This window comes from Piliocolobus tephrosceles, chromosome 1 (genome assembly GCF_002776525.5).
Source record: "Piliocolobus tephrosceles isolate RC106 chromosome 1, ASM277652v3, whole genome shotgun sequence".
NCBI classification, from domain to species: domain Eukaryota; kingdom Metazoa; phylum Chordata; class Mammalia; order Primates; family Cercopithecidae; genus Piliocolobus; species Piliocolobus tephrosceles.
In genome coordinates this window covers 27,732,411-27,754,630 of record NC_045434.1, presented here as the reverse complement: position 1 = coordinate 27,754,630, position 22,220 = coordinate 27,732,411, and the positions used below count along the sequence as shown (strand labels likewise).

At 37.7% G+C, this 22,220-nt stretch overlaps 1 pseudogene; it reads right to left on the bottom strand.

Annotated features, from left to right (window-relative positions):
* Positions 1 to 4,542: 4,542 nt before the first annotated feature.
* LOC111539251 lies at positions 4,543 to 13,959 on the bottom strand (annotated as a pseudogene).
* Positions 13,960 to 22,220: the final 8,261 nt, after the last annotated feature.

The window sequence follows — 22,220 nt, the reverse complement described above, 5'->3', positions numbered from 1 at the left end:
AGAGATAGTCATTTCTTGGTCCTTGAATGGGTGAGCACACACCAGCTCTGTGATGGATGGGACTCTAGGCTAGTCTCCCATGGCCACCCAGTTTCTGCTTTTCCTTTGATTATAGTAAACACAAGCTGCTGGTTATACTCTTGGACCCTTGGCCTGGGAGTCAACCAGTTTCTCCCAGGTGACTTTACAGTTCTCTACTCCATTTCATTATATGTTATTTCAAAGCTTACCTTGTTTTCCTTATTCCTAGTTCTTTTGTGGGTACCTCATAGTAGTCCTCCAAATACTGTAGAAACTTAGCTACTTAATTAAGATAGCCCAGTAAGGAGGATGACTTTGCTCTCTTTTCATGTCCTGTCTTGGAATTTTGGGGTCAAAGGCCTGTATTTCTCAAACTTGTATTTACTTGTTTCTGAGAACAGTGTGTGGTCACAGAAAAGATCAAAATTCCACAAATTGATCTATTAGTACCAGGAACCATGTAAAATTAGTACCGGGTAAAATCATGTTGGCAGTAAGACAAAATAAACTGCACTTAACTCCCAGTCATGAAATATAGTAAAATTTCAAAAAACAGTTTTCCTATCAACTATATTTCAATGTCACTTAGAATTATAACATCTCACTCATTTTATCTAGTTAACCCCTTCATTAAGCAAGCGATACTTAGCATAAACTGGTATATGTCTAATTTTGAGGAATTACCCTTCATGCCTTTTGAAGACAGTAATCTTCATCTCTGAAATGTGAGAGTATGATAGATTTCAAATCACTTGTATAGCTCTGTGGCCTTGGGCAAGTCACTTAACCTTTCCAATTCTTGGTTTACTCATTAATAAAATAGGGATAAATACACTATTACTATCTGTCTGGCTTTTTTTTTTTTTTATGAACAAGAATTAGAGGATTAAAGGGCATGTACACATAAATATGTTTATACATATGTACATATAAAATGTGGCATGTAGTTAAAAATAAGCAAATTGACTTGTAGATAAAAATTAAAAACAAGCCATAGGTTCATGAAGTTTTCTAGGACTGCAATTCAGATGACATGATTTTCTCTGCTCTCATTTTACATAGAACTCCTTTTCAGTTTTTAATGCTACACAAATAGCATTAACATAATGCAAAGAAAAGATTGTGAATACTTTAGGAAGCAATACAATTCCTACAGCCTTATTCATTTAAAGACAGGCAGGACACACCCAATTCCACCTAGGCTTCTGATGTTTCATCTCTCTAGGAGGTGAAAAGGCCTCCTATTCTTTGCTGTCCTTCACAAGAATATATCTATAGTAGACACATTTATTAGTCCTGTCTCTCTTTAGCCTATCCTTTGCTTGCCACAGTTTTCCGCAGAGCCCCTTTTTATTTTCTATTTATTATTATTATTATTTATTTTAGAGAGGGAGTCCCGTTCTGTCACCCAGGCTGGAGTACAGTGGCGATATCTCGGCTCACTGCAACCTCTGTCCCCCCGGGTTCAAGCGATTCTTCTGTCTCAGCCTCCCGAGTAGCTGGGATTACAGGCGCCTGCCACTGCACCCAGCTAATTTTTTGTATTTTTAGTAGAGACGGGGTTTCACCATCTTGGCCAGGCTGGTCTTGAACTCCTGGCCTCGTGATCCACTCGCCTCGGCCTCCCAAAGTGCTGGGATTACAGACGTGAGCCACCGTGCCCAGCCTGGAGCCCCTTTTTAAATCTTCAGAATCTCAGATGCCCAGGCTCTGGTTGGGGGAGTGGACATTCTCTATTGTCCCCTCTGAATCACAAAACTGCTAAGAAGAAACTTTCATCCCTGGATGGTTACTAGATTATTGTTGCTGTTGGAGGATATGAGTGGAAGACTTCACATTCTGCTGTCTTGTTCTACGTTTTCTTTATATTTTAAAGAAATTTTTGTTTTATTCTAATTGACTTACTGGAGGCAAGACATATATGTCTTGTGACACATGTTGTCATGTCTGATGATGAATAATGGTTGAAAGATTTCTATAAAATGACAGTGGCTTTTGGAGACCCAGACTTGATCATCAAAGCTATGATGGAACATTCCAAAGATGTGGATTCTTTAGGGTCCATATTCTGAAGCTAATATCTCGTAAAGAGTCGAGTGAACAACAGTTAGTGCAGGCAGTGCTAAATGAAGCTGACAGTCTGTTGTACCTTCTGCTACAAGTTCAAAAAGTGTCTCAAACATTTTTAGTTTCACAGCCAGAGGAATTCTGTGTTTATTTCCAAAGATATATATTTTTTTCATATGTTTTTAGCTATCTTTGTCATGTATGTGTGGGCTCTAAGTCAGTGATGTTAAATTATGTAAAATGTTTTCTTTAATGGGCTTGTCAATTGTTAACTTCAATAATGATGATGGTGATGATAAAAATAAAGTACTTTCAGTTTTTCTTGAGATAAAAAATATATGCTGTTTGATCAGGTGATTTTACTCTTGGGAATATATTTTATAAAAATACAAATATAAGCATGCTTGAACAAATTGTATAAAAAAGTTTATTTCAGTTTTGTTCAAAGTATCAAAAATGAGACAGAATGAATGCTTTTTGTTAGAGAAATGAATAAATCATTCTGTATAAATTAGAGCTAACAGATAGCTTGGAGAAATACCCCACTAAAGTACTGGAAAGGAAAAAAGCAACATGCAAAAAAGTGCTTATAATGTGATCCTTTTTTCAAAAATGAATGTTGATTTTTAAAAATTCTGTATAAATGTGAACACAAACACACATAGACATATGATCTGTAATGGATTTTGATCAGGGAGAAAAATATGAATGTATATATAAGAAGTTGTTAGTATGCCTTACCTTTGGGGGTCGTCATATGTGAGTAGATGAAAGAGCTTAGACTAAATAAATAGGAAAACTAAACTAAAAAAGTTGTGATAGGGAAAAAAATAAAACCAAAACATTTTAGAACTTAGGTAATAAAAGACTGTCTATTTAATCCTGGAACTAACAAACAAGTGCAAACAATGTTTCTCTGTGACCACTCGCTGTGGTTTTTGACATTTGGTTGCCCTGTTGAGAAACACCAAGTTAAAGTCAGGTCCAATGATAGGTCCAGAGTGGTCACCCCACTTGTTCCTTTACAAAGGGGCAAGGTCTCTGCTCCTCACATTGCCACTATTGCCCCAGGGGCAGGAAAACCAAGACAGTCATGATTAAGGAAAATAAATGAAGGAGAACTTATCTTACAACTCTGAGTTCTCATCTGAGAGCCTTCCGTGGCAGCTGCTGAAGTTATAAATAACCCTAAGTTACCAGGAAAATGGCAGCCATTACCAGAGTCTTCCAGAGCAGGAGCCTTATGGAATAAGAAAGATCCCTTTTAAGGCTCATTAGAGGAAGAACCCTTGTGTTGGTTGCTTTGGTAATTGTGAGCGAGTAGAGGTGAGGGGACAAGATAGCCTTTTAGGCTCCATTCCATTTCTCATATTCTATCAGCTGGAACTGGGTTGCTGTATAAGGGCCAAAAAGACTTTCCAGGCTAGTTTTGGACCCATGACGAACAAGGACAGTAGTCTGAGTTTCACACCAGAGAATCTGACCATTTCATTCGTAGAGCCCACATACTGCACCTGGGAGTGATGGGCCAGCCAGGAACACACATGAAGGCCAAAGAAGAAGCAAAACAGAAACCCTGTTGGCTGATATTAGCCCGATACTCATGTCTGCATTGTAAAACAATAATTTTCAAAATGTACTTTCCACTTAGAATCATATAATTTTAGAACTTGAAAGAACTTTAAGGATTAAATTTATGAATGATCTCACTATGACATTTTGGGCCAGGCAATTTTTCTTTTTCTTTCTTTATTTTTTGAGTTGGAGTCTTGTTCTGTCACCCAGGCTGGAATGCTGTGGTGCGATCATGACTCACTGCACCCTCCCGACTCTCCCGACTTCAGAATACCATCAAGAGGAGGATACCCATCATTTATTGGCCCATAAGTAATATAGAAGCCACTGAGACAGTATAATTAAAAAATGAGGAATGAGGGCAGTAGTTTGAGTTTCACACCAGAGAATCTGACCATTTCATTCTTAGAGTCCACATACTGCACCTGAGAGTGATGGACCACCCAGGAACACACAGGAAGGCAAAAGAAGCAGCAAAACAGGCACCCTACTGGCTGACGTTAGTGTGATATTCATGTCTGCCTTAGAGTTTATGAAAATGTTACATATTACAATAAAAAAATTACAGTGATGAGTAGTATAGCTTTCATAGATAGATTAATCAAGTTAATTTGAAGATTAGCATGTATTTGTTTTTTATTAACCAGGTATATTTCCTTTATTAAAATATGATAGAATTACTTCACTAAGATCCTACATAATTTAGTACATTCAGTAACACTTTATAACAAAAGGTTATCTTTGAAACAGTGGACTCTTACCCAAGAATTACAAGCACTGCACAAATTACTTTAATCGCTTTTAGAAACCTTCTCTTGTAGGAAAGTTGTAGGAGCCTACATTTATGAGGTCAGCCAACAGCAGCCGACTGAATGTTTCCTAATGAATCTCTACTTCCAAATTTTTCTTAAGGGCTCTCCTTTGGTAGTTTCTTATAAGTTTTTAATTAAAATGATAATTAATTTATTCTTTTTTTGAAAGAAAATGAGCATTTCTTTTTTATATATGATATGTTCAGGTAAATAATCAAACCTTTTGAAGAATCACACACACATTTTCTTGAACATAGTAGCTTTGCAGAATGCTGGCATCACTCACAGTCCTGCAGGCGACTTCCTATTCTCCCTTACAGAACATGTAACTAAGGATGAAACACCGGACTTGGGCCATGCGATCATATGGGACCAAATGGCTCAACAGGTTCATCTTTATCAGGGTTTCCCGTAAAGTACCAGGGAACCAATACAGTACCCGAGAACAAAAAGAAGTCCTGTTAATATGAATAGGCAGCTCGGAATTAGTAACTTGCCTTGAATTATATCCTCCCTCCTAAGAGTCATTAATGGAGGGGACAGAAGATGCTGAGTCTTGACTGCCCGCATTAGGCATTTGCTTCACAAGCATCCCCTGCACTGAGGTATAACTGCTTATCTCCTCTCTCTTTCCTTGGCTAGTTCTGTTTCCTGTAAGCTACTTGGACTTCTGTTTATTATGATATATTTTTGTTTCATTGCCCAGACGTAAATGAGTGCCTTCCCACTAGGTTTCAGGAGTCCAACATCTTCTTGAAGAGTTGTCACTCTATGTTCTGTTGTTGCAAAATGGGGAATAACAGCAATGGAGATTCAGGCATACCAAACCCACTGTGGACTGGTACTGACAATACATCACAAACAAGAGCCTGGAATTGTCTCAGTCTACAAATGTCCACAAGGTTTTGACTCTGATCACAACCAATCAAATCTAACTCCTTATTGATGCCAAGGTGCTTTCTCCATTACCATATTCAGTATTAGCCACTATTAAACCACTTGGCAAAGCCTTCAAAAACTCAATGATGTGTGGCCAAGCAGTATGTCTCATGCTGCTGAAGTGCCCAGCAACCTATTCATAAACTTGATGGACATACTCTTGCTCGAGTTATCAGGTTTCTTTGTCACTCTCTGGAAATGAGGGAGGAGTCTCTTTCCTCTGGCTATCACAAGCCAAAGGGTAACCCATGGGTCCGAAGGTATCTAGATTCTCCTGTCATCACCAGCCAACTCCAACAAGGCAACATAACTGGCACTGTGATACCATCTGCGTACTTAATCCATGACAGTCATGCCCAGCTTAATATTGATTTATGGTCAATTGTTCAGGTTTATGTTTAATGTTACCCTCCCTCAGCTATTTTTCCAAAAAGCTATCACAAACATCAGGAAGACCCCCAGGCAAAGGCTTATCTTTATCTACATTGTTGTTCTCACAGTGGAACTCATAACCAAAATGCTTTACTCTTCTGTGTTTCAAGCATTTTTGAAAATTTTGATGGTCCGTATCTTTTGTTCAATCAACACTTTCCAAAAGAATTTTCTCATCCTCAGAAGAAAGTATTTCTTCTACTACTATGAGGCCTGGTAGTAAGGCTTGAGGCCCCAATTCCTTCCATTGTGCTTTTTCCACAAAATTCAAATACAGAATAATCTTTTGTCCTAAATCATCCACTATTTCTTTCCCATTGAGGGTAACATAGGCTCTCTTAGATTCTTCTGTAGTTTAGTATCTTTCAAATGAGAAGGACTTGTTAGGTGGTATTAAGAGAGCATCCACCAGTCCACATTTCTCTAAAACCAGGAGTAGTTGGTTTCTACTCACACCATTACCTAAACCACCATTGGCAACAACTAGCCTCTCCTCTTCGGCTCAGGCTGGATTCAGATTCTCACCCTGCAAGTGCTTTGTTCTTCCCTACCCTCTCCACTCTAGAGCCAGAAAACTGTCATGGAGACTTGCACAACGCTTCCTTTGGGCTTGGCCATGTTGGAGAAAAGCAGCATATGTTTGTTTATAGGAGACCTGGAATATTTGTAAGTTAGTTTTGTTGGCTTGACCTATGAGGTGCCGGAAGAGATCCAAATGTTCTTTGATCTTTTCACCAGAGAACAACAACAAAAAACTTGTTCAAGCACATAACTTAGCATTTTCTGTTGTGATGAATATTAAAGTGGTTATATAATCTCTACTTTATAGTAAAATGGTATTTTTCTCCTTTATTCTTAGGAATTACTTCAACTCAAGTCCCTGTTTACTTTGGCATCTGAACTTTCACTTTATCCATTAGCTACAATTCCTTGGTTATCATTATCATTGCATAATTTTTTCTTTCTGAAGATGGATGATAGTTCTTACAGAGTATAGGAGTCATATCTTACAGTCTAACTTGGATTTTCCTCAGCACTCAGCATGATGCCCTACGCATACATAGTTTATCACAAAATTATTTACTGAATGGTCAGAAGTTTTAAAAATGAGCCTATTTTAGAATAGGAAGCCTAGTACAGAGGAGAAGACTGTGGTTTTTAGTAGTTTCTCCACAGTTAAGCCCACTTAAATTCATAAAACATTGACAAATACTGTTTTACTGCTTCTCATTGACCTTTACCAATTGGTAACATTAACCAGTATATCTTTGCTGGGATTATGATGAGATCTGGAAAAAAATGATAACAAAACTATTTTCTTTTCAAGTAGAGACCTCATATTCCTGGCAAATAAATCGACCTTGACAATAAAACACAGGCATTAAACAATGAGATGAATGAATAAGGAGTAGAAAAAATTTATGTGTAATCTTCACAATGAAACTTGAAATTATCAGAAAATAATCTTGTTGGTCCTTTTAGTGGGCACCAAACCAGTGAATTATTCAGAAAATTCATACATGAACAGAACGTCCAGTTTAAAACCTACCTAGTGCCAAGGTTGACAACTTCCTCAATACTAAGAGCCAGGAATAAGACTGAGGTATGCTTGTGGGTAACAGGATGGGACTTAATACATGGGCAAGGGATAAGGCAGGAGAGAAAATGAAGACAGAGAAAAGTCAAAGGAGAATAATTTAGCATCAGTCAGACCTAATTTGAAACTCAACCTCCAGTGAGTATCAGCTGCATGAACTTGAGAAAGTTATCTCCTTTCTTAAATTTGCTTTTTAAAAAAATCTGTAAAATAGGGATACTGTAAAAGGTGGTCACAGGAATAAATTAGCTGATGAATATGAAACAGCAAGTTGCTACTTGACAGAGAGTATTTTTGCACACAGGCTCATTTAATGGCAAAGCACCATCTCCCTGGAAGAAAGCACAGCTGGTAAGAAAAATATTGGTACAAAAATATACACTTCTGTTTCAGAGAAGCTTTTGTAGGTTAAAGCAGTACGTTTCGCAGCTTTTAGCTGCGAAGGTAAGCATAGCGGAGGTAAGCATAGCGGCTCCAGAAAATAAGAGATGAATTACTTAAAGTGGACTTTGTTCAGTCACTTAAACTAAGCTAAACCAAATCTGTATTGCCCTGAAACATGCTTGAGAGCAATGGTTCTTAAATAGTGGACAGCAAGCTAATGTGAATGGATTACAAATCAAAATAAAACAGATTATCAGGCCTCATCCTGAGCCTACTGGGTCAAAAATGAAGAGTGAAGCCTAGAAAGGAGTCACTTCCCCTGAAACACTCTCCCCACCTACCACCACTCAAAGAAAGCAACAAACTTCCCTCACTGTGAGAATTGCCGAGTTTACAAATGAAGAGAGCCCAGTGTGCAAACTAGACCAAATTATACCAGATTTGGTACCCTTGATCACATGGGCTAGGGGTTTAGACTACACTGGTCAATTCCTCAACAAAGAGTAACTGGACATTTATATCAGCATCCTGCTTCATGTTTTTTAGACCAATGCTACTTATATTTATCTTAACTTAGCTATAGTGAAGGCCATCTGGTTTTTATCCCAGAGCATGTGTTTGAGATACTCTTAAAAACTTGTGTGACTTGCATGAAGTTTAGAATTTGAAAGTTGCTTCTGCCACCTACTGGATGTTTGACCTTAGGCAAATTATTTAATCTTTCTGAGCTTCAATTTTCTTTTTCATAAAATGAAGATATTAATATGATTGTGTTGTAGTAGTAAATTCCTACATTAAATGAATCCTTTCTATTACACTCAGGATCCAGAAATCTCAAATAGACAAAACTCAGGGAAACAACATTTATATAATGCTGATTAACAAAGCCTGTTTCCATCTAGAAATGCAATAATCTATAAAACCACTTTTACAGAACTTGTCATAAAATAGGTTCTCAGAAATGCCAGTTTTTTTCTTTCTCTCTCCCTAACTTATGGCCACTTTTTATGTACTTACCTTGCTTGTTATTTCGCATTGCATTATTATGATCTCTTGTATTATTACTTAATTTTCTATGTGTGCCTTGTTTTTCCAATTGCCTTTTAAACTCTTTGAAGAAAGCGAATACATCCTACATTCATGGTACTATTCCTAATGCCAAGTATGGAGCATTCCTAGTGCCAATCAGATAAAAGTGCTCAATAAAAATTTCAATTGATTGAGGGTGGAAATACTAAAAGATTGATGAAGAGAAGAGATGGGAGTTTATGGTGGGCAGAGTTAATGAAATACAGAGTAGCACTAATGCTAGGGATGTTTAGTCTCCCTCACAGTTGGGTTTTGGCTTCTGTGACATCCCATCTTCGTTACTCAAACTTTGTTTATATCATAATTTGAATGTATATATATATATTTTTGAATGTGTATTTGGAAAGAATTTCTATAATGAAAATATTTTTAAGTGATACATATTTGAAGCTAAAAGTAAGCTACACAGATTGGACCTAGGGTGTGTAGACTGGTAGATACCCCTCAATATCCCCCAGCAATTGAGTGCCGTAAAAGTATATAAGGGAGCTGAATCAAATACTCTTATTTCAGAAATAGAGGGAGACCATGACTCTGATAAAATTTGTGTATGAAATTGGATTGTAAAGAATAAGTAGACTTATGGCTAAGAATTTTAATTTTTGAAATGTCTTTTTGTTTTAGCCAGACAACAGGTAGCTGAAAAGAAAAAAAAAGTATCAGGTTAGTATACATAATGCTTGGTTGGTATTTCTATTTTCTGGCCTTCTCTGGTTCTCACATCTCTGGTCCTAACGCATTTCTGGGATATCGAAATAAAACTTCTCTCCAACCACAATTGTTGACTTTCTAACTTATAAGAATAAACGGTAGACCTGATCCAGATATTCCACTGGGGGTTTAGAGTCTAGAACTGTGCTACCCTTTATTATTTAACAATGTGCCAGTTAAAGATATCACCCCAATGAAAAATAATAATTATAATACATTTCAAATTAGAGATATATTAATGTAGTTGACCGAATACTGGAAGTTAGAGTTGAAAGACTTAACTCTCCCCACTAGCTATTTTGCTAATCATGAACAAGTCACTTGGAATCTCTAGACTTCAGGTTCCTCCTGAATTTCAATGTGCCTCAGGCTAATGTTGTAAGAATAAAATAAGATATCACATGTAAGGTATTTAAAATGGAAAGGCACTGGGGCAGTGCGGTGGTATTAGCCTGAGGAATCTGCATGTGGGGTCCTGGGATAACTGTGACAGGTGTGGAAGAGCCATTTGATATATTTCTTCTGGGTTTTTAATACTCTTTGACAGGGCTGCAGCCTTGAAAATAACCACAGAATATGTCCATGTTGAAGAGAAATGAATAGAAAGAACTTTCAGGATGAAAAAATCAATAAAAATTGTAAACATCTAAGGGATATTGACATTGACCTCAAAAAGCATGCCAGATTTTTCATAGGTTAGTGATACAAAGATCTGCAATAATGTATAATTGCTATAAAAACAAATATCTTTTTTTGGTTGTGAAGATTTTTGCATTACAAATACATATAAGAGATTGATAAAACACCACACATGTAATCTAAAAACTCCTCCACGGTTGCAGCTAAACTTCTGATTTTAAAATTTTCTAACATAATTGTTCAGTTAAATTATTTCATGTCTATATCCTTAAGCTGCTGTCTATACTACAGATAAAATGTGATTCATATGTGATCACTACTGAGAAAAATTGCGTACAAGGAACTATGGAATATAAGAATGAATTATTTTTATAAGTTTAAGAAAAGTTAGGAACTGGATAAAGAGTTGAAAAAGGAAGGGCTTTGAAGAATGTGCTAGGATGGCCTTGAATCTTCATCCAAGCTTTGCACAATTGACACTTAGTCTAATAGGCTTGGACCTTGGAACTGAAAATGATTCTTCTGGGGCAGCCACCAAGTAGACATCTGTTTCAAGTGCATATGATGGATAACTTCCTCCCCCGATCCTCCGCTGCCCCACATTGTTCAATTCCTTAAGATACGCTTTAGTTTTTTAATTTCACTTGTAACTTTTGTAAGAACTTGTGATAGCCTCTTAGGAAAGAAAAAACCTACATATTTTAATAAAGCTTGATGGGATATAATTTTATACTAGAATTTTATAAAGCAAAATTAATAAATACAAGTATATTAGTCTGTTTTCATGTTGCTGATAAAGACATACCTGAGACTGGGCAATTTACAAAACAAAGACTTTTAATAGACTTCCACGTGGCTGAGGAAGCCTCCTAAGCATGGCACTAGGCAAAGAGAGAGCTTGTGCAGGGAAACTTCCCCTTATAGAACCATCAGATCTCATGGGATTTATTCACTCTAGTGAGGACAGCATGGGAAAGACCTGCCCCCCATGATTCAGTTACCTCCCACTGAGTCACTCCCACAACACATGGGAATTCAAGTTGAGATCCGGGTGGCGACACAGCAAAACCGTATCATTCAGACTTTGAGTTAAAATAACAACATTTTATGTAATTTTTATGCTTGACTACGTATCAGAAAGAATTATCTTGCTAGCTTCCCCTTTCTCCCCATTTCCTGCTGCCTCTGCCATACCCATTCCCAATATAAATAGAACACATGAATTTTGTAATCAAATAGATTTCCAGTCTGATAGAATAGGTAGTAAGAAAGGGAGTAGAGGCAAATATGGGTGGGCTGGGTTCAAAGAAAGAGGCATGGTGGAGTTGAGGAATTTCCTGGATGATGGCTTCTATTTTTGTCTATAATGTAGGGAGCAAAGTCATCTGTTGAGAATGAGTGAGTAAGTGGTCAAGTAGTAGATTTCAGGAGTGTTAAATAAAGGCAGGAACTGCCTATAAGGCTTGCCTGGGGTATCAAAGTCTGGTTGCGGTTGAGGAACACAGATTTCTAATAGACCACGACTTCTTCCTGGGCAATAGCAGCATTCTACATGCACATGTAACATTTCTCGGGGAGCAGTGTAATCTAGGAGCAGAGAAGAAAGTAAAATAGGTGAATTCGTCTAAGGTTACGGTTTTCCTAGATAGGTTCAAAGGAAGGGGGATGGTGGGGTAGCAGCTTTTGTTCTGAGGGTGGCAGCTGAAGTGAAAGACAAGAGTCCTAAGCTGTGAAAAGAAGGCAATGAAGATTTGAGAACAGGGTTTAAGGGTCTGAATCTTCCCAGTAAAGTGAAAGATGAGATATGATAGGAATGAAGGTGTCATGAGCTGACCTGTGCTCCCCACCAAACTCCCATGTTGAAGTCCTAACCCCTAGTAGAGCAGAAGATGACTGCGTTTGGAGATAGGGTCTTTAAAGGGGTAACTATGATTAAGTGAGTTCATTAGGGTGGGTTCTAATTTGGACTGACTAGTATCTTAATAAGAAGAGGAAATTAAGACACAGAGGAAAGATCGTGAGAGGACACAGAGAGGATGGCCAGCTATAAGCCAAGGAGAGAGGTCTTAGAAGAAACCAGATCTGGGGCCAGGCACGGTGGCTCACACCTGTAATCCCAGCACTTTGGGAGGCTGAGGCAGGCGGATAACCTGAGGTCAGGAGTTTGAGACTAGCCTGGCCAACATGGTGAAATCTGTCTCTACTAAAAATATAAAAAAATTAGCAGGACATGGTGCTGGGCACCTGTAATCCCAGCTACTTGGGAGGCTGAAGCAGGAGAATTGCTTGAACCCAGAAGACTGAGGTTGCAGTGAACTGACAGGGTGCCAATGCACTCCAGCCTGGTTGACAGAGTAAGACTCTGTCTCAAAAAAAAAAAAAAAAAAAAAAAAAAAAAAAAAAAAAGAAGAAGAAGAAACCAGATCTACCAGCAAATTAATCTTAGATGGTTAGCCTTCAGAATTGTAAGAAAATGAATTTCTGTTGATTAAGCAGGATTACTTCAATTTAAGATATCAGTAGTGGAGTAATTCTGCATGATTCAGGGTGTGGCTATGGGAGTGGAGGTTGAAATGGTAAGGATGTGAACATCACTAGATGCAAAGACAGTAAAGCATGCAATATAAAGAAATAATTTAAAACCAATTTTACAGTGTTATAAAAAACAAATTTAACAGTTTTGGTGGCAATTGTGAGGTCAGTTTACAATGTACTCTGTACGTATCTTTTAGAACAAAAACTATCACGTGAAATAGTAAATGTGAAAGTGCCTTTTAATTTTAAGCCATAAAATAAAGGCTCTGAAGCCTGAGGTGCATAAATATAGGCCTATATAAGCCTATTAAGAAAAAAACAAATCTGAAACATCTGATTTATATGCCCTACAAAACACTATCTTCCTGTGACTTTTCCTCCCTTACATTTTGATGTAGCAGTTAAATGCTATAGCAGTTAAATTATAGGATACATATAGAATGCTTAGCTCTTTGGCAGAGCTCAATGAAAGTTAACTACTATATACAAATTAGACATAGAAACCTACCATATCTGGGGAAGGGAATGGGGAAACTTTGGAGCTGCAGAACTGGGCAGGTGTCTGGTACTTTCTAATTGTGGCTAAATTAAAACATTGCAAAGAATTTTTAGAAGTCAATGCTTTGACAGAATAATATTTTTAAAAAATATTTCTTCATTTGGTAAAGAGTTAATCCATGTTTGAAATTCCTCTAAGTTCCTCTGAATGTGTAGGTTCTATTTACTGGAAACTCTTCTAGAATAATTAGAGAATATTTCATGGTCAAGGTTACTCTATAAATTGTTTTAGTAAATATATCTGTAAAGTGATAGACATTTTATTATCAAGAAATGAATTAAAATACTCATGATTTATGCCATTAATTTGTGTGGACGCCAGGCCCTATTGATTTATATCTTCTGTATCTTGTTGAAGTACACTGTGAAACCCCTTCCCTAGTTCATTTACCGCAATGAACTTCTTGTTCATTTAAAGCCACTGCCAGCCCAGACAACTTCTATTGCTTAGAATTTTTCTTCCAGTCACCCATTACCCTCTATTAAAAAGGCTTTTTCCCTCTCTTTTTAGAAAACTACTCTTGACTACAGTTATAACTCCCTAATGGGAGGCCTTCCTCTATAACTGATGTCATGCAGGAAGATTTTACCTTGAGACATTTTTCATATACATAAATGTTAAAAAAAAAAAAAGAATAAAAGGAAGGGAAAAAAGGCAGTAACAGAAATCAAGTTGTAAATAAATGGCACACCTAAATATCAGGAATTAAATTCTCTGACGTTGTGGAATAACTTAGTAACTCTTGACCTTGTAAATATATTTCTAAGCAGCAATTCAATTCAAACCAATACATTAATATTATAGGACTGTGGTTTCCACATTCTTTAAGAACTTCCAAAAGGAATCCCTCCCTCCCTTCCTTCCTTCCTACCTTCCTTTTTTCTTTCCTTTCCTTCCTTCTTTTTTCTTTTTGTTTTCTTTTTCTTTTTTTAAACAAGGTTTTACCCTATTGCCCAGGCTGGAGTGCAGTGGTGAAATCAAGGCTCACTGCAGTCTCAACCACCATGGCGTCAGGTGATCTTCCCACCTCAGCTTCCTGAGTAGCTGGGAGCACAAGCCCATGGCACCATGCCTGGCTAATTTTTGTGTTTTTTGTAGAGATAGAGTTTCACCATGTTTCCCAGGTTGGTCTTGAACTGGCCTCAAGTGATCCACCTGCCTCAGCCTCCCAAAATGCTAGGATTATAAGTGTGAGCCACAGTGCCTGGCCTGAAAGGAATATTTCTTACCATTCTTCTTCCAAAGTGTAGTTTCATAGTTTGACTAGGTTGATTTCAATGTCACTGTAAGGTGGTAGAGAAAGAGGTGCAGAGAAGGTCCCATTTGTAAACCAAAAAGTATCTGAGACAGGACTCAATTTAGAATCTTATTTTGCCAAGATTAAGGACCACAGTCAATGATATAGCTTCAGGAGGTCCTGAGAACGTGTCCAGGGTGATTGGGTTACAGGTTTGTTTTATACATTTTAGGGAGACAGGAATTACAGGCAAAGACGTAAATCAAAACATGTAAGGTATACATTGGTTTGGCCTGAAAAGGTGGGACATCTTAAACGAGTGGGAGAGGGGGTCTTCCAGGTCATGGATTCAGAGCTTTCCTGGTTGGCGATTGGGTGGAAGAGTTAAGCTCTGCCTGAAGACTTGAACTCAACATAGAGAAATGCTTGAGTTTAGATAAAGGGTTTGTGGTAACCAAGGTTCTTGTCATATAGATGAAGCCCCCAAGTAGCAGGCTTCAGAGAGAATAGATGGCGAATGTCTCTTATCAGAACTTAAAAGGTGTCAGACTCTAAAAAAAAAGGACCTAGTAAGGGAAAGAGAGTCTCTGCAGAATGCAAGTCTTCCCCACAAGAGACAGATTTCAGGACCCTTTCAGAATTTGTCAAAGAAATATATTTTGGGATAAAATACTTTGTTTTCCTTCAGAGCCTGTTAGCTGTCATGTGATGCTATACCAGAGTCAGGTTGGAATTGTCTTATTGCTATAGAGTCTGTTTTGTTAGTCTTGAGTTTTCCATTTCAATGTTAAATTCTAGTCCGTTGCATCTAAACTCCAAGGAGGGGAGTGAACAATGAGGCATGTCTGACCTTCCACTTTCCATCATGGCTCAAACAAGTTTTTCAGGTTTCTTTGGCCAAAAGGGGGTCCATTAAGACAGTTGGGGGACTTGGAATTCTATTTTTTGTTTACACATTGAGGAGGAATCAGCAGAGTCTAGTGAAAACAGAACATTACAACAAAATTGCTAATTTTATCACAACTCTCCAATGAGAACATTGGTAATTTAACTATTTGAGGACTGAATTTTTACAACTTATTCTATCCTTACAGGGGTTGGAGGACAGAGTGGGATATTGATTTTTGTGATAGATATAATATTGTATTTTGAAATGTTCAATATGCCATGGGAATGCAAAGTCCCACCTGTCATTCCCATTGTCACAGTGTTGATAGAAGCCCTTAGACAACCTTGCTTTCAATATCATAGCGGCAGCGTAGCTGGCTTTCCTGACTACACCCTCCCTTCTTCTGCTGGCAACCTGCAGCAGATAGCCATCAAACCAATTTTTCCTGATAGCCCACTTTTATTAAGTCAAGATACTCCTCCAAATCACTACTTCACACTCAACATATTTAACCTAAATTCTCGGGCATAACATGCTTTTCAAATTTTGAAAATGTTTATATAGTTCCAGTGTTTTGTGCAACATGCTGAAGATTCAGTGACAAATATGACATAGCTCTTATTACAAAAGAGCTTGTAGATTAATGATGAAAAACCAGATGACTTCTTATTTCCTTTTCAATGACAGTGACTTGTTTAAAAGCGTTTATTGAATCAGCATATACTTGAGTGCCAAATGACAGGCATTGTTCTTGAATTTAGGATTACAGTGATGGACAAAATTGTGCTCACTTCATAGTGCTCACATTCTGGCGTGGATTACTCATAAAACTAACACGTGCTTATAATGTAATAAAAAGCAAAAAGTCAAAATAAATATTATATCCTATACCCTTCATTTTTATGCCCCAAAGGCAATCACTATTAATGGCTTTTGTGTACATTTCCAAAATTTTCTGTCTATGCCAATATATATGTTTATTTTTTAAGCAAAGGGCTCAAATTCTAACTCTACTTAATTTATTTAATCGAACCATATCTTAATATCTCTGAAATAGGGACATGTCTTATAATCAATGTTGTATTATAGTTTTAATTGACAGAATGTTTTCTTGTCTTTGTGGTACATAAAATGAGGGTGGGTCTTAATGTTGAGCCAATGAAATGTAGTATTATAATAGTAAAGCACTTGGCTATGAGTACAGAAAACCAACAGCATACCAGTTAGAGATGGTTTGGTGTTTTCAGCCTAATTACATTAGGCTGAAAGTAACAGAAATGAAAACCAACAGCTTAAAAAAGGAGTGTAATTTTTCTCACATAACAAGAAATTCTGGAGTTAGGAATGCAGGGCTAACACATGGCTTTAATGTGCCAATGGGGCTCAAGCTCCTTTGTCTTTATCCTCCTCCGGGTAGTCAGAAGATGTTTCCTTCTCTTCCTGATGGTGCTACTACATCTAGGCAGGAAGAAAAAATGTTATCTACCTTTAATGCATTCAATATATAATGGCAGAGAAGAAACAGGATAAATGCAGGAAAAACTACCATTCAGAAAAGGGGAAGATGGGAAGATGGTGATAACCGGTTCATAGAAATCGTCAAATCCTGCCAGGCAGGGATGGTGACTCTGGGCCCCAGCAGTAGAGTGAATATTTAGTTGGGCAACCTGGCAACTCCTGGTTCTGCTTTCTGGAAGAACCACCCTTGTCTATTGTCCTCTGTGGACCTGAATCTTTCCTTTTCAAGTTGGGGAGTATGAAGGATGTACTTCTAGGAGTTTGTTCAGCTGTTGGATTTTACTTCTTTTGGTGTGAATTTGGGTTCTCTGAGATTATTTTAGCAATTGCCAACTGTTGTAGGTCAGGTATGGCATTTCTTTGACCAATGTATGGAATCAAAATTTAGAATGCTTGCTGTCTGTTTGCTTCCAGTCATTTCTACACATAAGAAACAGCCAAGAATCTTGTAAAGACACATTCTATACCTGAAAATTCCCATTTACCTACTGACATACTAGTTTTTGCACCAGCTTTTTAGAAGGCTTACGTTGTAAAGAAATTTGAAAAAATGACAGTACTTTTAATCCCATCTGTCATAGCAGCTTCCTGCTTTTTTTCCTTAAAAGACTGAACTTTATTCTAATGTATTTATATTAAATATTGGATGCTAAATAATCCATCCTTATGCCATAAGATATGATGATAAAGGTATATATGGAAGAGCATTTTAAGACATTTTTAACTTTAAAATGTTTAATTGATAAAGATTGCATATATTCGAAATGTAGATAATTATGATTTGATATATAGATATGTTGTATAATAATGATCAGAATCAAATTACTTTATGTTTTTGTAGTACAGTAGCACTGGTTTTATCTCCTAATATACTTGGAATGCCTTCTGCTTGATGTATAGAAGCAATTGGTTTTCCTGACTCTATAAAGCTATGAGCTGTGTACTGTGGCACATAGTATTCTCTCAAAATGGGTGCAACATTATCCTTATATAATAGTCTGATGTGGATTGACATTTTGCCTGAGAAGTTGTTCTCAAGGATACCAAAACCTTTCATTTTGTGATGCCATCGTCTTTAAGAAATGGCCTCTGATGCAGAAAGGGAGGAGTGAGAATATCTAGTACTTATTCACTTAGACATAGAAATGACACTTATTACTCTCACTCACATTTGACTGCCCAGAATGAGTCACTTGGCCAACCTAACTGCAAGGCAGGCCAGTAAATCTCCTCTTCTAATGTATGAGTAAAGAATAAGGAATTGCTAAAGACCTAGCCAATATCTATCACAAATACTATTGTTAAAATAATTTCAATAATTCAACCTACTATAGAATCATCATTTTCAGCACCATAAAAAGAAATGGATCAGAATACCAGCTTGTCAGTCCAATGGAAGAGTTTTGTCATTACATAGTGGGCTAGAAGTCACACCTGACTAAGGAACAGCATGTTATCCAGAGGTCACAGAATTGAAGCTGAGAACAGTAAATGGATGAGACTGTTATCTTCCTAAGGGAAGGAGTACATTCTGGTGGTATGGAAGAGCTACGTTCTTCACTCTCTTATAAAAATGATTTATTAAAACTATATAATTCTATGTAATTATCCCATTAAAACTTCACAATACATTTCTCTGGGGGAATAAGCATGCTCTGGGGGAATATTAACTCCATATCATAGAAAAATAAACAAAATGAATTACCTAAGGCTTCCAGCTAGTAAACAGAGAAGCCAGAACCCAAACCCATGTCTCCTCAATTCAAGTCTAGGTTTTTTTCATTATTTTCTCAAGAGGGAACCATCATAGTACTGGCCTCTGCATCAAGTCAGTGTTTCTCATTTATTATGAAAATGTTATATTGGGCTACCAGGACACTGCCCTGCCACAATATCCATTCTCTATCAATGTGCCTTCCTATTCTACTTAAGTCATTATTGCAAGGTGCCACCTCAGGACCATGGACATGCTTCAGTATTTATCAACTTGGCATCAGTGGTTATTTAGATATTGCAAAAAAACAAACTGGAAAGTAAACAAATTGATGCAAGTCTATTAAATTTCTAGTTTTTACTTTGTCAGATGCTTGGAATTTTGACTGTGTCAGTCTAAACAGCAACCCTCTTTAGAATTTAGATATCTTCTTCTTTTAATGGGGAACAGCCTCTGTTCCTCCTGTATCTCACCTATTATGGAGTATCTCGTTAGAATCATGCATCTGGAAATGCTTTATATTCTTATTTCCTATTACAGTGTCTCTTTCCCTAATGTCTCTTTACCCTAACTAAACTAATGTTGGTTTGTGAACAAATAAATGATTGGTCCCTATACTCAATAAATTATACATTTATGAAGTTTTTCCCCACATGACAAACACAGTGCTAGATGCTGATGATAGGGAAATGTCTAAACCTGATCTCAAGGACTGACTTCTGACACACAATACTGACTTCTCTCTGGATCTACCAGGGTCTTAAAAAACACTGATGGCCAGGTGTCAAGCCCAAATATTCTGATATAAATGGTCTGGATTAAAGCCTGTTTATTGATATGTATTTTTAAATCAGTCGAAATGGTTCCAATATGCAAACCGAGTTTATACCCAGTGGGACAAACAAATCCCTCAAAGGGCAAGTTCAGTGATATAGTGATTAAGTATCCTGTTCTGGAGTCCTTGAGTTCAAATATTCTGCACTCCTCTCCTTAAGTTATGAGACATTTAGCCAATCTCTCTGAGATTCAGATTGCTTTTCAGCAAAATGGGAGCAGTGATAATACCCAGCTGCTAAGATTGTTGGGAAAAGTAAGTTGGATATCACAAGTAAAGCACTTTGTAGTTTCTGGGATAAAGCAGCCATTAGGCCAAGTGTGCTGTGGAAACATGTGAGTTAGAGAAGGCCTCTCAGAGGCAGGATACCTCCTTCTCTGACAGGGTGCCACCATAATTTTGTGGTACAAAACGGAGGTCAGATATCCTCCTGGAATAGTAAACTCACCAGGGATCGCTTGAATCCTCTCCCCTTGCATGGATATCAAAGCCAACAGGGTCTATCAAATTGTTTCAACTACGCAATGGGAACAAAAATATCTTTTTTTTCAGTATTATTGTCAGGATGAAATGAAATAGACACACACAGAGTGCTTATCATGTAGTAAGTCTGCAACAAATGTGTCCCACTTCCCTATATAATGGGCCACAACAATATGCCCAATAAAGCTGAGACTGTCTCTTCCCTTACACATATCTAGCCACCTGGTATCAGAAAGTCTGCTCATGTGTCTATTTACTCATCCATTTATCCATGTGATGAATATGTATTAAATACTACTATGGCCTATGTGTATACAGGAGTGAATCAAGCAAACACAATTCATGATCTTGTGGAGCTGACGTTTTAGCAACAGGGCCAGAGTAGAGGCAACTAATTGCAGATGAATTACCTTTCCATTAATTTATTCTATCATTAATTATCCTAGTTATTGTGGTAAGTGCTACAAAGGTATATGGGGGTCAAAGATGCTTCCTGTGGAAGTAACTTCTGAGTTGGATTTTGAAGGATGGGTAGGAACTGACTGTGTGAGGGAAAAGGAAGAGTGCTACTGGCACAGGAAGAACATGAGTGAAGGCCCTAATTCATGGGGAGAATGGGGAATTGAGGAAGCCGGTGTTTCTGGAACATGAAGAGTGAGGAGGAGAGTGTTCCATGAGGCTGGTAAGGGGGGCCAGATCCTACATGGCCTTAAAGGCCATGTTGACTATTTCTTTCTTACTCCAGCAAACAATGGAGAAGCTTTCAAGGATTATTATATTTTTCATAAATGGGAATAATAGCCATGTGCCAAGAAGAAAGGTATTCATAACCACAACTATTTCCTAAAGAAGGTGAAATCTGTTGAAGGGATACTCTTATGTCTTCAGAGCATATGGAAGACCTGGATATCCAAGTGGGAGGTGAAGCCTCTGGAGAGTTGAGTGTTTTACCAAGTAAAGTGAAAACAACTCAGAGATCCTGAAGAAATCAGGAAAACGTGGGGTGAAGAGAAGATACGGAAAGGAGAAGGAGGAGAGGGAACCAGGAGATGATGAAGATCATGTCTAATAGGATTATCAGACCTTTTAAAGAAATACCAACCTTTGTATAAGGCCTAATATATCATCAGTTGCTGTCTGGTTGATTGATGGGTATTGGTTGAATTGATTTTCTTTGTTTTGCAGAAATATAGGTATGTTAAATTCCTTTTACTACTCTAGCAAATTACCACAAACAGGGCCTTAAAACAACATGAATTTATTTCATACAATTCTGGATGTCAGGTGTCCCAAGTGGGTTTCACTGGGCCAAAGTCAAGATGTATGTAGGGCCGGCTGCGGTGGCTCATGCCTGTGATCCCAGCGCTTTGGGAGGCCGAGGAGGGCAGATCACGAGGTCAGGAGATCGAGACCATCCTGGCTAGCATGGTGAAAGCCCGTCTCTACTAAAAATACAAAAAAAAAAATTAGCTGGGCGTGGTGGCGGACGCCTGTAGTCCCAGCCACTTGGGAGGCTGAGGCAGGAGAATGGCATGAACCCGGGAGGCAGAGCTTGCAGTGAGCCGAGATCGCGCCACTGCACTCCAGCCTGGGCGACAAAGCAGACTCCATCTCAAAAAAAAAAAAAAAAAAAAAAAAAAGATGTATGTAGGACCTTGCTCACTGGAAATTCTATAGAAATCTATTTCCTTGCCTTTTTCAGCTCCCAGACCTGTATTCCTTGCATTTTTTCGCTCATGGACCCTACCTCCACCTTCAGAAAGAAGTGTAGCATCTTCATGAATCCCCTTTCTCACTGACCTCCCATATTCCTCTTATAAAGAATCTATGATTACATTGGGCCCACCTAGATAATCCAAAATAATCTTCCCATCTCAAGATTCTTAATCACATCTGTTAAGTTCCTTTTGCCGCATAAAGCAAAATATCTGCAGATTCCAGGGATTAGGAAGTGGATATTTTGGGGGAGGTCATTATTCAACCTACCTCTTTAGGTATTCTGCTAGTTCATTAGGTGGGAAGGAAAATTTGCTCTAATTTTGAAAGGTGAGATCTGGGACACCTGGATATATAAAATAATACAGGTTAAGGTATAAATTAAAATTATGTATTCTTTGTTTCTAGTCATTTTTTATTACTCCACATTTCATAAATATGTGAAAACTTTTACTGAAGTGTGAAGGT